The sequence below is a fragment of the Simochromis diagramma genome, unplaced genomic scaffold, assembly GCF_900408965.1.
Source record: "Simochromis diagramma unplaced genomic scaffold, fSimDia1.1 OVJJ01000585.1, whole genome shotgun sequence".
Lineage (NCBI taxonomy): Eukaryota > Metazoa > Chordata > Actinopteri > Cichliformes > Cichlidae > Simochromis > Simochromis diagramma.
Genome location: NW_024387398.1, coordinates 1,119,207 through 1,135,672, shown reverse-complemented (window position 1 = coordinate 1,135,672; position 16,466 = coordinate 1,119,207). Strand labels below are relative to the sequence as shown.

At 44.7% G+C, this 16,466-nt stretch overlaps 1 long non-coding RNA gene across 1 annotated transcript; it reads right to left on the bottom strand.

Moving 5' to 3' along the window:
* Window positions 1-8,763: 8,763 nt before the first annotated feature.
* Window positions 8,764-14,165, bottom strand: LOC120720633. Its single transcript, XR_005692999.1, has 2 exons — window positions 9,909-14,165; window positions 8,764-9,524 (listed from the first exon to the last, which is right to left on the bottom strand). It is a non-coding gene; the product is annotated as an uncharacterized LOC120720633 (long non-coding RNA).
* Between the last annotated feature and the right edge of the window lie 2,301 nt (window positions 14,166-16,466).

Here is a 16,466-nt window from a genome sequence, read left to right as displayed (position 1 = left end):
AATTTCACATCCTCGTTAAGTTGGACTGTGGATACTGCAGCTCCTGTGACAATCAGAACAACCCAGGTTTCTCTTCAGCTCTGTAGCCAGGCTGACAGTCAGAGCTCTGTCGAGCCAACCATCCCTTTAACCTTAACTAGTAACGACTTCATGAATAACATTTGAACCATTAGAGAAAAATGACCAGTAATCATCCCACAGATGTAATATTATCTACAGCTACTCTTAGTACCACTGATGTTAAGTTAGACTCTTTTTCTCCAACTGATCTTTCTGAGTTAACTTCAATAATTACTTCCTCCAAACCATCAACGTGTCTTTTAGACCCCATTCCTACCAAACTGCTCAAAGTCCTGCCATTAATTAATGCTTCAGTCTCTAATAATCAGCTTCGTAGCTCAACATTCATCCAAGCACCAGCTAGCACTCACACACAGACTCTGATGGTCGGAGAGAAACTTGGCTCAGTATCTGGCCCAAGGACACAGACTGGGGGAGCCAGGGATCGAACCACCGACCTTCTGACCAGTGGATGACCTGCTCCACCTCCTGACCTACTGCCACTTCAGACTGGAATTCATAAACTGGAAAAAAGATACCAGTATAGCTGGTTGAGGAAGTTCTTTGATGTCTGCTGAACGAGCAATTAAACAAGTAACGTGTTCATATTCAGCCGTGTGCACAGATGTGTTGATCTGTACATGTACGACACAATGCAACATGCAGGGAAACTGTTGTTGTTGTTGGGTTTATGAGCACAGACAGAACAGAGAAAATTCATAAACTGAATCATTTTCAGCTTTGGATTTATTTTATTTTGTTACTAACTAAACTTCAGTATCTGTGTCGCACACCTGACTACATGCAGGAACTGTAGGTGCAGGAAATGGTTAAACTCACTGCAGTATACTGAACATGCAGCGTGTTAGAGGCTGGGGTTAGGTGAACATGGTGTCATCATCCATGTGTGCTTACTGTAATAATTCATTTTGAAGTATTGATGTATATAAATGGTGTTTTTATTTTAAATTAAATTAATTACTTCAGTAATGTTTAAATGAATAAAATAATGTAAAAATGAATTTATTAATGCATATTTTATGGTGCTGTTCATTACTGAAGCACATGGCTCTTCTCCTCCATATCCTGCTGCCATGTGCACTTACAGACACTCATGTTTGAACACAGTGTTAGTCATGTGCAGCTTGGGTTCAGGTCAGGCAGGCTGTTCCACCCAATCACGCCCCTCCACATCTCACCGTTGTTGCCCACATGAGCGCTGAAGTCTCCCAGCAGGAGGCTCCAGGTGAAGCGCCCTCGAGGACCCCACCCAGGGACTCCAAGAAAGCCGGGTGTTCTGAAACTGTCGTGTGCTGCATAAGTGGCAATGATGGTGAGGTCCCACTCCCCGACCTGAAGGTGCAGGGAACAAACCAGCGAGTCTTCTTCTGGCCTCTGACAGTGGACTCATCTCTGTGCTTGTCCTGCTAGACCTCAGTGCAGCGTTCGATACTGTCGACCTCTTCACACACTGAGGTTAATTATGGCTTGAAGGAAAAAATTCCCTTTTAACAGGAAGAAGCGTCTGACAGAAGCAGGCTTTGGGAGAAGCAGCCATCTGCACCTCCTCCCTGCTCTCATTGCTGTCCCAGGTGAGATCTGCACTGTTGTCTGTGAACTTCATGATGTGATTTGTACTAAACTTTGCATCAGCACCCCTGAGGAGAACCAGTGCTTGGTAGAGACGTGGTAGGTGTGTTTTTAACCACCGTGTTGCCCGTGAATCAAAACCAGTACAGGAGAAATCTGCTCTCTCTTTCTAGTCCCTGTCAGGACTCTTGCTGCAGCATTTTGGATCAGCTGAAGGCTTTTCAGGGAGTTTTTTGGACATCCTGATAATAATGAATTACAGTCGTCCAGCCTGGAAGTAATAAATGCATGAACTAGTTTTTCAGCGTCACTCTGAGACAGGATATTTCTAACTTTAGAGATGTTGTGCAAAAAGAAATCAGTCCTACATATGATGATGGATGTCCAGGTGTGTGTATGACAGCGGTGTGCTAAGACTGTGACACACCAGCACTAACAGAACAACCTTTAATGTTCTGGGCCGTGGCGGTCACGTAGATGAAAGTGCATTTAGTGGATTCTTAGTGTTTGCTTTGCAAAGACAACGAGGAGCAAAAAAATGTGCAAAGCACAATTAAAAATACATTTTCTGAAAACAAAATGTAAATAGGAGCCAGGACCTGTGCGCACACTTGGGAACCTCAGCGATAACTGTGACCGTTCAGCCTCCACGCTCAGTGCATTACAGTGAGAGGTGCTGTAATCAATGGAACCATGAAGCCTGCTGTGCCAGGAAATCCTGAAGGATTATATTCAGTCATCGGTTTCAAACGTGTCAGCGAGCGTCCTGGTGATTGAGGTCCTTTGACATAACTCAGTGAACACGAGTACCCCACGACTCCTCCACAGAGACGTGAAACACTTAATGCCTGATTTATATTCTTGCTGCTGAGATATCAGGTTTAGGGGGCGATGACTTTTTCACAAGCAGGTTTGTCAAGTGTTGTTTTAATAAATAAAAAGGAGAGAAGACAAAGAGACGAGGCCAGTGTCAACATCACAGATGCATCTATAAGAAATAATAATATGATAATTCTATAATCATTCTTAGACCTGCCCAGTGAAGTCATTGTACCGCCTCAGCTGACTTCTTTTGCTCATTTTGAAAGTTCAAGCTTCATTACTCGGTGCTTCTGCAGACGTCGGGGTAACCAGCGTGGCTGAGAAGGCCGCTGAGCAGATGCACGTGTGCAGACTGTGTGCAGCACATTTTTATGGAGAGAAATATGTGTCAGGATTGCAGCTGTGTATAATCCACAGGAGTAAACTCACATGGATTAAATCTGTGTGTACTTCCTCCCACTGAACTGAAGCAGAGCAGTTGAAGCTATATTGAAATGTATTCGCTTCATTTTCTAAACCATTTCTTTTCTTTGCTGAATGAACTTTGTTTACATGATTGAGATAAATTAACAAACAACAACATTTGACAGCATATAAAACGATTTTACAAACGCACACATCCAAACCTGAACAAATACTCGCAGTTTATTAAGCTCAGGAATCATAGTGAGCTTTCTGTGCACACAAACATCTGAAACCGCAGGAACATTCACCTTAAACACGCATGGACGAATCGCCTGATACGCACAGGTCACGCCGCGCGCCCACGTGGGGTTTGGGGACAAATTCGCACAGATCCCCAAACGTCAGCTGCTTCCCAGTTCCACTGTAAAACTGGGACATCTGTGCTTCCACTGTGTACCTGTGTTTTTCCCCACAAATAAAACCAAAACAAAGATAGAAAGCGTGCTTCAGCAGTCACAGACGCTACACGGTTTAAATCACCTGCTGCTACGTGCTGGACAGATAGAGGCTACAAGTACTGAGCATGGATCATCCTCTGGAGCATATCTGACCTAATCTCTGCATATTTTCAACATATATTTAATCTGTGTAATGTGGAACAAACGTTAATAACTTTAATAACTGCAGGCTCACATTAATAATCGCGAACATGTTATTGCAGGTTCTCATACATCTCACTGTGTGGCAGGCTGCTCTGTGTCTATGAGCTGTTCTGTTTATTACAGAAAAGAAAAAAAAGAAACGTACACACACAAAAGAAGTTCACGGGGGGGCTCCTGTCACCCACCCCTCTGGTAGCACCCCTGGATAGCAGTAACAGGTAGCCCCATACGGCTCGTGGTGAAGAAAGGTGGCTCGACACTGAGCTGTGTGGCGGCTCCACCACGAGGGGAACAACGTGTCACCGTTTGTGTGGATGTGACTCCCGCAGCTCCACAGTCCGTCTGACCGCGGTAAAGTGAGCCGTCATTTGTGAGCCGCGGTCAAGCCAGCCGCCTCTTATCCGCCGCATAAATTTCCTTGCGCTTTTACACCAGTCTTTACGGTAGCGCCTCTGTTTGCTTTATGTGCCGATTGAAAGCCTATACCAACGCACACGTGCACGCGCGCGAACAGTCGCACGCACATGCGCGCACACAAATTACAATGAAACAGCCCGATACAGTCAATACAATTATGGAAATGTCAGAAATTCATTAAAAATCATCCTGAGTAGTTGAGGTCCAACTTTCAACAGATTCCTTCTCTGGGACACCTACTGTACCTGTGTGCCAGGTTTCACCCAGATTTACTGTAGAATTCCTCAGAAATTAAAGGACATTTATATGCAATTCAATACAGTCAATACACTACAATTATGGAAATTTCAAAAATTCATTAAAAATCATCCATAATAGTTGAGGTCCAACTTTCAACACTTTCTTACTCTGGGCGTCCTACCGTACCTCTGGGCCAAGTTACATCTCAATTCACTGTAATCTTTATCAAAAATTGAAAGAACAATTATATGTCAATGCTGGATGTGTGTCCTTTCAAAGTGACACTAAATAACAGAACTCAGGCACATCAGGGAATAATCCAAAAGGCGGATTTATTAAACAAAAACAACATACAAAATATCTCTAACCCATACTACATAACCTAAAAAGAAACAAAGGGACACTTAGAAGCACAAGCAAACAATACTGAAAGGGCAAGAGACACAGCCCAAACATAATCCACAACTAAAACGCCAAAAGAACAAGTCATCCCACATAGCAGACGGGTCTTGCCTGGATCTGGTGTCAAGCCGGCACTGCTGGCTGACTTCTGGCATGGTAAGATGGCACTGTTTATGTGATGGCATGCCACATTTGGCCTGATTGGGTGAATGTGACATGTTGTATAGAGCACTTTGAGTAATATGGGTGAGTAAAAAAGTGCTGTATAAGAATCAGTCCATTCACTGTCTGAACAGAGTTTCGTCATGTTACTTTTGCACTATTATGTTCCAGCACATGTTGTTATTACATGGCTTACATGGCTAAGGTACACATTAGGCTGACATCTGGGGCCAGAGCTGAAACTGTTCTGGGCCAGCACAGGGCCAGCAGTGTGTCTGCAACTGGCCTTGTGCTGGCTCATGTGTGGGCCACCTCTGGTAAACCAGATCTGGGCCACCATAGGGCCATCATTCTTTGCGGTACGCAGGCCATGTGTAAGCACATTGTGTGGGACAGATCCAGGCCATACCAATTTTGCTATGTGGGAGGAATTATGTAAAAATAGAAACATCATAAAAATGAAAATGAACATAAAGTAAAATGTACTGAAAAGAACATCAGTATGGCCATCATTATTTGCTTGGAAAGTCTAAAGTTCCATGGCTTTGAACAGCCAGAGAACGCAATGCCCAGCTTAGAGCGACTAAAAGTAACTTCTTTTAACATTCTGTCATTCTGCTTCTATATCAAAAATCCACTAAAAATAGTCATTTGAAAAAAAATATTCGCCACTTTTCATCAGTTTGGGTTCCTCTGTTTATAGCAATTTTTAGAAAAGAACCCAATACCTTTGTCACTATACAGTTGTACAGTGAGATACAGAGCATCTCCTACTCATTGCAAACATGCTGGGAGGGTGGCTCTATCCGCCTTAGTGCAGCTGCTGTACCATACTGTGATGCAGTAAGTTAGTAGGCTCTCAATGGGCGAGTGGTGGAAGGGTGAGCTGTAGTCCACAAAGAGCATTCTGGCGTAGCTCTGCCGCTGTTCTAGGTGACTCAGCACCGAGTGGAGGGTGATGGCATCTTCTGTGAATCTGTTTGCACGGTATGCAAACTGGTGGGGGTCAAATTCTGGGGGGAGGTAATCCTTGGTGTGCTGAAGGACTAGTCTCTCAAAGCATTTCATGATTACCGGTGTGAGGGCCACAGGGCAATAATAGTTCAGGCTGGTGATGGGAGACTTCTTTGGTACTGGGATGATTGTGGCTGATTTTAGACAGGATGGGATGGCTGCTTCATCCAGTGAGAGGTTGAAGATTCTGGTGGAGATGAGGGTGAGCTGGTGGGCACATGGTCTTAGCACTTTACCACGTATTCCGTCTGGACCGGCCGCCTTCCTGGGGTTCACTGCTAGGAACACACATCTGACATCGTGCTCCGTTACAGTGAATAGAGCGGTGCAGGAACCAGGTGAGGATGAGGATGGGAGCAGGGCTGAGGCAGATGAATGCTGCTGTTGTGGTGTTTCAAAGCAGGCGAAGAAGCTGTTTATGTCCTCTGCTAGCTGCACACTCAGGTTTTCTGTTTTCACAGTTCTGCCTCTGTGGTTTATGATGTCTATTATTCCATGCCATGTGTTGTTGCTGGACAGGTGGGACCCCTTTTCAGGTCAGCTCGAGCAGACCTGTACAGAGCTCTGTCAACAGACCTACAGGGAGTGCAGAATTATTAGACAAGTTGTATTTTTGAGGAATAATTTTATTATTGAACAACAACCATGTTCTCAATGAACCCAAAAAACTCATTAATATCAAAGCTGAATGTTTTTGGAAGTAGTTTTTAGTTTGTTTTTAGTTTTAGCTATTTTAGGGGGATATCTGTGTGTGCAGGTGACTATTACTGTGCATAATTATTAGGCAACTTAACAAAAAACAAATATATACCCATTTCAATGATTTATTTTTACCAGTGAAACCAATATAACATCTCCACATTCACAAATATACATTTCTGACATTCAAAAACAAAACAAAAACAAATCAGCGACCAATATAGCCACCTTTCTTTGCAAGGACACTCAAAAGCCTGCCATCCATGGATTCTGTCAGTGTTTTGATCTGTTCACCATCAACATTGCGTGCAGCAGCAACCACAGCCTCCCAGACACTGTTCAGAGAGGTGTACTGTTTTCCCTCCTTGTAAATCTCACATTTGATGATGGACCACAGGTTCTCAATGGGGTTCAGATCAGGTGAACAAGGAGGCCATGTCATTAGTTTTTCTTCTTTTATACCCTTTCTTGCCAGCCACGCTGTGGAGTACTTGGACACGTGTGATGGAGCATTGTCCTGCATGAAAATCATGTTTTTCTTGAAGGATGCAGACTTCTTCCTGTACCACTGCTTGAAGAAGGTGTCTTCCAGAAACTGGCAGTAGGACTGGGAGTTGAGCTTGACTCCATCCTCAACCCGAAAAGGCCCCACAAGCTCATCTTTGATGATACCATCCCAAACCAGTACTCCACCTCCACCTTGCTGGCGTCTGAGTCGGACTGGAGCTCTCTGCCCTTTACCAATCCAGCCACGGGCCCATCCATCTGGCCCATCAAGACTCACTCTCATTTCATCAGTCCATAAAACCTTAGAAAAACCAGTCTTGAGATATTTCTTGGCCCAGTCTTGACGTTTCAGCTTGTGTGTCTTGTTCAGTGGTGGTCGTCTTTCAGCCTTTCTTGCACTGAACATAAGTTCCCTGCAATTTCTGAAGAATATTACAGTGAATCTGGCTGAGACTTGGCCCAGAGGTACAGCAGGTTTCCCGGAGGAGGGATGTGTTGAAAGTTGGACCTCAACTACTCAGGATGATTTTTAATGAATTTCTGAAATTTCCATAATTGTAGTGTATTGGCTGTATTGCATTGAATATAAGTTTCCTTTAATATCTGAGGAATTCTACAGTAAATCTGGCTGAAACTTGGCACACAGGTACAGTAGGTGTCCCAGAGGAGGGATGTGTTGAAAGTTGGACATCAACTACTCAGGATAACTTTTAATGAATTTTTTGAAATAAACATAATTGTAGTGCATTGACTGTATTGCACTGAATATGAGTTTACTGTGATTTCTGAGTAATATTACAGTAAATCTGGGTAAAACCTGGCCCAGAGGTAAAGTAGGTGTCCGAGAAGAGGACTGTGTTGAAAGCTTGGCATCAACTTTTAAGAATGATTTTTAATGAATTTTTGAATATGCAACCAGACTGTCACGATGGCTGTATTGGGCTGTTCCATTGTAATTTGTGTGCGCGCGTGTGCGTGTGACTGTTCGAGTATAGGCTTTCAATCAGGATATAAAGCGAAAAGGCGCTACCGTAAAGACTGGTGTAAAAGCGCAAGGAAATTTATGCGGCGGATAGGAGGCGGCTGGCTTGACCGCGGCTCACAAATGACGGCTCACTTTACCGCGGTTCCGTCTGGTTTGGACCAGGTCACATCTGTGGTGCTTCCTGCTGCAGCCTAATGTTTGATCACGTTCAGCTTTATCACCATGTCTGTCATTGATGTGGTCATATGTTCAGTTAGTTACTTATGGACGCAGGTGATGTAAGTATATACTCCTTTGTTTGGAGGCACTGTACTTGTACTTGTTTATATTTTCTGTTACTGCTTTTCTTCCCATTTATATGGAAACACGTTTCATTGTACTACACTGGAAAACCTAATGTTGACATCATTAACATGTACGCTGTAAACCTATGCGCACACTGCGCCTCCATCAGAGCCCTCTGTGTGCACACGCTCTCTCCGTGCAGGGATGAGTTCGTTCCTGTGGTCGTGCCCACGGTCCACACACGTGTAGTTTAGGTCAGTTAGGTGTTTCTAAACTGGCCACATGTGAGAGTTTTATCTTCCTGTGTTAGTGCTGCGGCAGCCTGTCGGGGGTTTATCCCGTCGCTCACCTCGCGGCAGCTGGGATAGGTTACAGGATCCACATGACCTTGAACCGGATGGTCACTGATGTCTGTGACGTGCTAGCAGCTTTACACACGAGGCTTTTTTAAACTTCCTGCATTTTGTGTCCTTTAACACCTGTTTATGGAAGTAAGAAGCACAGCAGACATCAGCAGGTGGAACAGTCATGAGGATTTTTCCTTTATTGTTTCTGAACAGACGAACAACATAGAAGTACTCCAGCACAGGCGGGATCATGACACACACACAAAAACGCTTCATATTCAGGATGAAATCTTTTTAAATAAAATGTAAAACCAGTTATTCTTCCATCTTCACCTAACGACGTGTGACACAGTAAATATTTCTACATCACGGTAACATTACAGCCGCTCCTCACTTTGGTTTCTCTTGTGTTTAAAAAATACATGAATTCAAAAGTCAGTCAGTGCAAATAATCAGTTTTATTATACAGTTAAAGCATAAAGGATTGCTGATAAGCCCCACCCCCAAGAACAGTATTTCCAGGAATCCCCCTTTCTGATAGGTCAAGGGATTCCTGGGAAAACTGGACCCCAGGAGAGAGGAGAAGAGGAAGGTACAGTTTGTTCTCAGCTTGTTTCCAATTTCGTTTGTCCTTGAAATGGGACAAAGCAGCATTGTTAGAACTGGAATAGTTATAAATTCAATTTAATAGTCCAGTCACCTAAAATCCACAGCCATGCCTGCAGCTGCCTCCTTTCACAGGATCCGGGATTTTTTCCTATTCCAGCAGCAGGTCTGTGGAGACCTGCTGCTGGGCTACGTGTCCTGGTGGTGGATATGTTTAAATTGGTATTTGCGCCCTCCGTCCCGAGCTACAGTGCTTCATCTCAGACTACCAACTGACCAGAGATGCAGCACTGCACCATGGGCCGCAGGGATGGAAGGAAACTGCAGAAAAACAGAGGGAAGCAGTTTAGATATGAATGAAAAGAGAGGACCTCAGAACACATATAGACGAGTCACACTTTCACGATGCGTGTGTGTGTGTGTGTGTGTGTGTGTGTGTGTGTGTGTGTGTGTGTGTGTGTGCATCTGTGTGTGCATGCGTGTGTGTGTGTGTGCATGCGTGTGTGTGTGTGCATGCGTGTGTGTGTGCATGCGTGTGTGTGTGTGTGTGTGTGTGTGTGTGTGTGTGTGTGTGCATGCGTGTGTGTGTGTTTGTGTGCGTCTGTGTGTGCGTGTGTGTGCGTGTGTGTGTGTGTGTGCATGCGTGTGTGTGTGTGTGCATGCGTATGCGTGTGTGTGTGTGTGTGCACATGTAGAGCGACTGACATGAAGTGCAGAGTTCAAACATTTTTGCAGGAATAATCGAGCCAGAGATGATTTGATTTCGTAGCCGTGCACCGGTGTCCTGTGCTGGTTCAGCTTCTGTGTGCACGCAGTCACACACATCGTCTCAGGTTTTGGAGTTTTGTGCACCTGAAACACGTGAAAGACATCTGCAGCATACACGAGTAGAAACAGAAGATGCCCTTTACAACGGCCGCCTCAGTAAGCGAGGAGGAAATCAGCGGGCTGCACTCAAACATGGATTCTGCTGTGGCCTGGTCCATGTCTGTGACACGGGAACATGTCGTTGCTGTTTGGGCCAGTCTCAGTTCATCTCTCCCAGTTTTCAGTTTGGATGAGAGCTAAAACTCTGCCGAAGGCTCGGGATGGACCGGCACGTTACTCCGGATCCATCTGAGAGAACTACTAAGCAGTGATTATACATAGAATTCCTTTTTCCGAAAAATGAAAACAGACGCTCCGAGCTGTTCATCCATCAAAGGAAGGTGCAGCAGACTGAGACACTTAAGGCAATGGGAGAAGCAGAGGCCGGGTGTTTTCCAGAAAGGTTCTGACTCTGCTCAGCTGGAAACTCCCAGTCTGACCATATAAGGCAAGTCTCTTATTTTGAGGATCATGGAAAATGGGATCACTGCTTTGGATAAACATTCCCTCTTCCAGTCTGCGATCGCTCCCACTGATAGTATGTGACCCCCCACCCCCCAACCTTCACCCGCACCTCCTCCTTCGGCAGCAACATTCCCTTTTCTAGTCACACCAGTAAAAGACTCACTTAAAAGGCAGCAAAGAGAGGAGGTCTTTATCTCACTCGGTCCTGCTCCGTGTGCGTTTGGCTCAGCACGACCATATTAAGAAGAAAACCCAGCTGTTTGCCTTTCTCACACACAGCCACACACTGTGTGTGAGAAAGGCCACAGTCCCACAGTGGCTCATATCTGAAGAGACGTTCTCCACAAATGGATTCACATCAAAACAACGTCGCAAAGACATTTTTCCACACGCAGTTTGTGCGCTCACATGGTCTATGAAGCCAATATTCTGTCCTGGGGGTTTCTAATAGAAACGAGAGAAAACAAAACCTGCAGCTCCCAGGATTCAAATATATTTTGGTGCACTTTGCATTTAAATGACAGAAATAAAGTTTCTCCTGATAAACTGAACATTTCCTCTTGTGGGGAGCAGCGGCGGTTTTTGCCATTTATCAGATGCTTCTGCAGTTTGCTGTTGCTAAAAAAAAGCCCAATAATCTCTGAATATAACAGCATGATGAATAACATCTTTACATCAGCGAGCAGTCTGAACTAATCATTACATGTTAATAAAGCTCGTCTGTAATCAGTGACGTTTAGCTGCTGGGAATCTGTGTGTGTTTAGACAGAGTGTGATAACAGTCAGAGCCGTGTCTTATGCTAAGACAAACATTGCCAAATATGGTCTTCTTTCTCTTTCCCCTGGCTCCCTAAATCACACACAGGAAGCCCCTCTCCCCATCTATCACATCCTTACTCGAGTGCCCCCCCCTCTCTCTCACTGACAGGTGACACCTATGTTTGTGGAATTCATCTTTTTTCAAATAAAAGCTGCAGGACAGCCTCGTGTATCCAATGAAATGGTAAACAAAGTCACACCGTCTGCAAAAGCAGCAGGAGCCATAAAAGAAGCTTAAATCATCATTACTACCAAAAATGGTCATGTGCATGTGAGCACCGAGGCTAGCTGGGTCCTGATCAGCTGACAGTGTGGCCTCTAATTAGGGAAGAATCAGGGAAAGCAAACATACGAAGGAGTCGTCGTTTCTTCAGCCTCCCACCCTGAGAACAGGAACCTGAACGAGAAGAAACAACCACCTAAACCACTTTGGACAAATATCAGCTAAAAACATGGCAGGACGTTAAACACTGTAAATATCTACAAGTATTTAATCTAAACGTTTGTGTGGGCTCTGCAGAGTTACATGACCCCATCTGACTTTCCCGCTTTGTGTGCAGGCAGGAAAAGACGTTACAGCAGCCGACGCAGCGTCAGCACCACAGACACCTGAGGCGAACACGCGGCCGCTCGAGCGGCTTTTTACACGTTAGGATCAAAAGACTCAAAGTGTGACATTTGTGTGAAGACGAATAAAGAGGGAAAAGTTTAAAAAGTACAAAGTGCTGCCTCACGAAACGTCTGATAATTATGGGATGTATTGCTGCGCGGCAAACGGGTAACAAATGCAGAGAAGCATCAAAAATCTGTGTGAACAGACTCTGGCTTCCCACTTCACAGACCCACTCCCACACCACCAGCATCACCACGAACCCCCTCGCCTTCCATGTGAAATTGTCCTGGGAATCGCTGCTCTTTGGTCCCACAGGGAACTTGTGTGAGAGTCTGAGTGTGTACAGGGGGTTATGTGAATGTCCTAATGCACTGCCCTTAAGAATTTTGACTCCTTGGGAAATAAATACAGCATTTCCTCCCTCTCTCTCTGCCTGCACACTTTCTCACGTCCGTCACGGACCTCACAGGGGCGGCAGCAGCACGGGCTCATGGTCTCAGCGCGCCCACCGTGCTGCTGCTGTGACTGTGCCTTACAAAGAAAACCAAACTGGTAACCTGCAATGAATAAAGTCAGTCTGCAGCTGTCAGTGTGATTAAGCAGATGAAAGCTCTCCTGTATTACGGCCCAACACTCAGAGAAAGAACAAGGTAACTGAGTGAAAGTAAGCAGTGCTTCATTAAATGCATGAATCTTTATCAGATGGATTTAATGAAACGTGTTGTTCTCGTTTGCACTTCTCCATAAACTTTATTAACAGCTAAACTGGGAATATATGGGGAATGCTCTTACCCAGGATGTTGCTTCCACATATTCTCCTTTTCCATCTTTTCTCACTTACCACAACAAAGCAGTGTCCTGAGGAAAAAGGCAGAAATTAAGTGCTTTGCATTCATGAGTATTTTGTTCCTGTGACCTTTTCTTTCATCACACTGCTTTATACACCGATGCTTTCACGGGGATCACGAGCTTCAATCAATCAGTGATCACATCATTGAGGTTAGAGACATCTGGCCTGGGAAAGCAAACAGTGCGGTGAACCATCAGGCTCCTTGGTACACAGATGACATGACAAACACCCTGTTAGAGGTTCCTGCTCGGTGGCCCTTACAATCGCCTCAGCTTGTGTCTAATAACAGTGGAGGAGCATTCATTCACATCTAGAAACAGCAATGTGCAGGTTACTGTGTCCTCCTGCTACGATGCAGGGCTGCTGCAACACTCAGTGTAATGTTGGTATAAATGCAACAGTGCAACAAATAACTTCCTAAAGGCTGCAAAGCAAAAATCGCTGACTTTTTAAAACAGCGTAACAGAAGACGTTCAGGTGCATCGTTACAAGATTACAGGCAGTCAAATATCGCTGTGACATCAACACGTTCCAGACCACAGTGACTCTGAGAGACATCGCCAACATCATACCTGACTCTCTGCTGCAGGTCGGCGAGCTGCGGCGCCGCTGGGCTGATGAGAGGACTCTGCTTTTCATCTTCACTCGCTGGGTGCTCAGCGTTGCCTGGTGAAAGGAATTAACTGCTCTTTACTTTGGTTGTGTCTCTTGTTTGGTAGCTGCTGGTGATCAGGTCACAAACCTATCTGGCTTCCTCTAAAATTCCCTAAAGTTAAGATTTTTTCCATATTAAGTGGGAGCTCGTGGCACGACTGCTCATCAGAATGGGTCGCCCTCTCCTCCCGGCGTCTCGCTCTTATGAAGCTGAGACATTCCACTGTTACCTTGTATGGCTGTAAGAGGATGGGCCATACACCAGGAAATGCCCCCTTAAGATATTACTGATTGGATAATATTAGAGGAACCAAGGATCCTCAGCTAGGACCTGAGGAGATGGAGAGACAGAAGATAGCAGAGAAGAGAGGGAGAAACAAAGGAGTGGAATAGGAAGTGGGGAAAGAGGTGTGACAGGAGCAGGAAGCTGTGAAACCAGGGCAACTGGAAGAGAGAAGGGGAGGTGCAGCCAAAGGGAGGCGGGAAAACTGGGAAGCGTAAAAGGAAAAGCAGGAAGAAAGAAAGTGAAGTGAGATTAAACGCCTGGCGTGTTGAAGGAGTTCATCTCCTCAGTGCTACAGCTCAGGAGGCTGAGACAGGCTGACTAACAGCACCTCCCCCAGCCAGCTACAACCACAGTGACTGTACTTGACCTTTAGTTCAAGCAGTTTTACAAACGTATCAGCTGTTTGGGAATCTTTGGACAATTAACTGACAATTTTTAATTTTTATAAAGCACCAAATCACAACACCAGTCACTCCCGAGCACTTTACCCTGTAAGGTAAAGACGAGGAAGCACTTTGGAGGGAAGCTGTCAGGCTGAAGCAGTAATCTGAAGCAGACCACATCACATGGTCCAGATATGTGTGGATCAAACTCTATTTATTCTGTAACTGTAAAGTCTGAGGTTCTTAAAAAGTCACCATCTCCTAAACAAACAGCTGCTCCTCACAAACCAATTCAAACGTTTCTCCACAAAAATGTCTGAACCTCGAGCACAGTGTCTGTGTGGGCCGGAGCAGCACATAAAGTAACTGTGGTCTGATTAGTAATTAATAATTATTGATATTCAGTGTAGAATTATCCAAACTGCACACGGCACAGGTTCCTGCGGATCCTTCAAGAGCTGAGAGAAGAAGACAAACGCAGACTTTCTGCCTCGTCCTTTTGTCTTAATAAGGTAATGTTTAAAAACGGGCCGCACACACACACACAGACACACACAGAGACAGACACACACACACAGACAGACACACACACAGACACACACACAGACACACACACACACACAGACACACACAGAGACAGACACACACACACACACGCACAGACACACACACACAGACACACACAGACACACACACACACACACGCACAGACACACACACACACACACACACACACACAGACACACACACACACGCACAGACACACACACACACACACACACACACACACACGCACAGACACACACACAGACACACACAGAGACAGACACACACACACACACGCACAGACACACACACACACACACACACACAGACACACGCACAGACACACACACAGACACACACGCACAGACACACACGCACAGACACACAGACACACGCACAGTGGGGGATGAACTGAATAACTCTTCAAAGGTTAGACGACTGTGTGTGTCTGTGTGTGTGTGTCTGTGTGTGTGTGTGTCTGTGTGTGTGTGTGTGTCTGTGTGTGTGTGTCTGTGTGTGTGTGTGTGTGTGTGTCTGTGTGTGTCTGTGTTTCACGAGCTGCAAGTTTCTGCATCGTCTTCAATCATGGAGGCAACAGGAAGTCTCACGTTTCACACTTCATAGAAAAACGTTTATGCTTCAGAACAAAGACGTTTTCTAATCTTCTGTCCTCATGTGGTCAGTATTTTTAAGGACTCTGACGCTGTAGTTATTTCATGGTGACGTGTCGACACACTGGTGGCAGGAAGATAAACCGTGCCGTCGTGTGTGTCTGTGCGTAGAACAACACCTAAAGGCAAACCCTCAGAATCCACAGCTGGACTTCATTTCATGCTTTGACCTTACAGGCTTTGTGTCATTTACCATTACAGTAAATTGCACAAATAAGAGTAACAAGTGAAGGTTTTAGCAGAAGGACGAACAAACTGCAAGTGTTTAAAGAAGTCAGTATGTTGAGAGAATTTTAAAGAGGAGACAATTCAGTCCCTACGCAGTGATGCTGGCAGCTCAGGCCGCACGATCAGCAGCCTGAGCGGACCTGACGTTCTGCGATGTACAAGAACTCTTCCATCTTTCCTACTTCACATATTTATACATATAAATATGTTTGTGAGTTTAAAAAAACACCCAAAAACAAGATCCTAAATAGTAAAAAAACAACACCCACGTCTGAACAGATAGACTGTTTAACAGATCCAGTTACATTATTTAAAACTATACTAACTCAAACTGAAAAGAACAAAAACATCTCTGTGAAGTCGAGCAGTTGTGAAAAGAAGCATATAAACTTTGAACCACAGCATCTGAATGCTTCAGAAATAGAACGAAGCAGGTTTCAGAAACAAAAACCATTCAACTCCGTTATTCTACGATCTGGAAGAGTTTGAATTGAAATGAGTGCATCTGCTAATATCTTTGTCACTTGTTGCATCATTGTCACATAAAATTATTGTCAATCAAATCTGTGAGTTCCAACCTAAAGTTTGTTATATTGTGCGTTCAAACACTCACACACATTGTGCCGTCCCAGACTGCAGGTCATGACTGACTCAGGCCTTTGTCTTCAGCAGTTTTTACCACAGTCGTGTTCAAATATCGATCTCAATGCACTGAAAGTGAGTCAACAGAACATTTAAACATATCTTGAGAAGTATTTGCTACACAAAGCTAACATTTCACAGCACTCGTATATGAGTGACACTCTGAGATGGGCTGTATTATAAATGAGTCATTTTAATGTAATGTTGCATTTTTGCCAATAATACCCCAAATTTGTTCA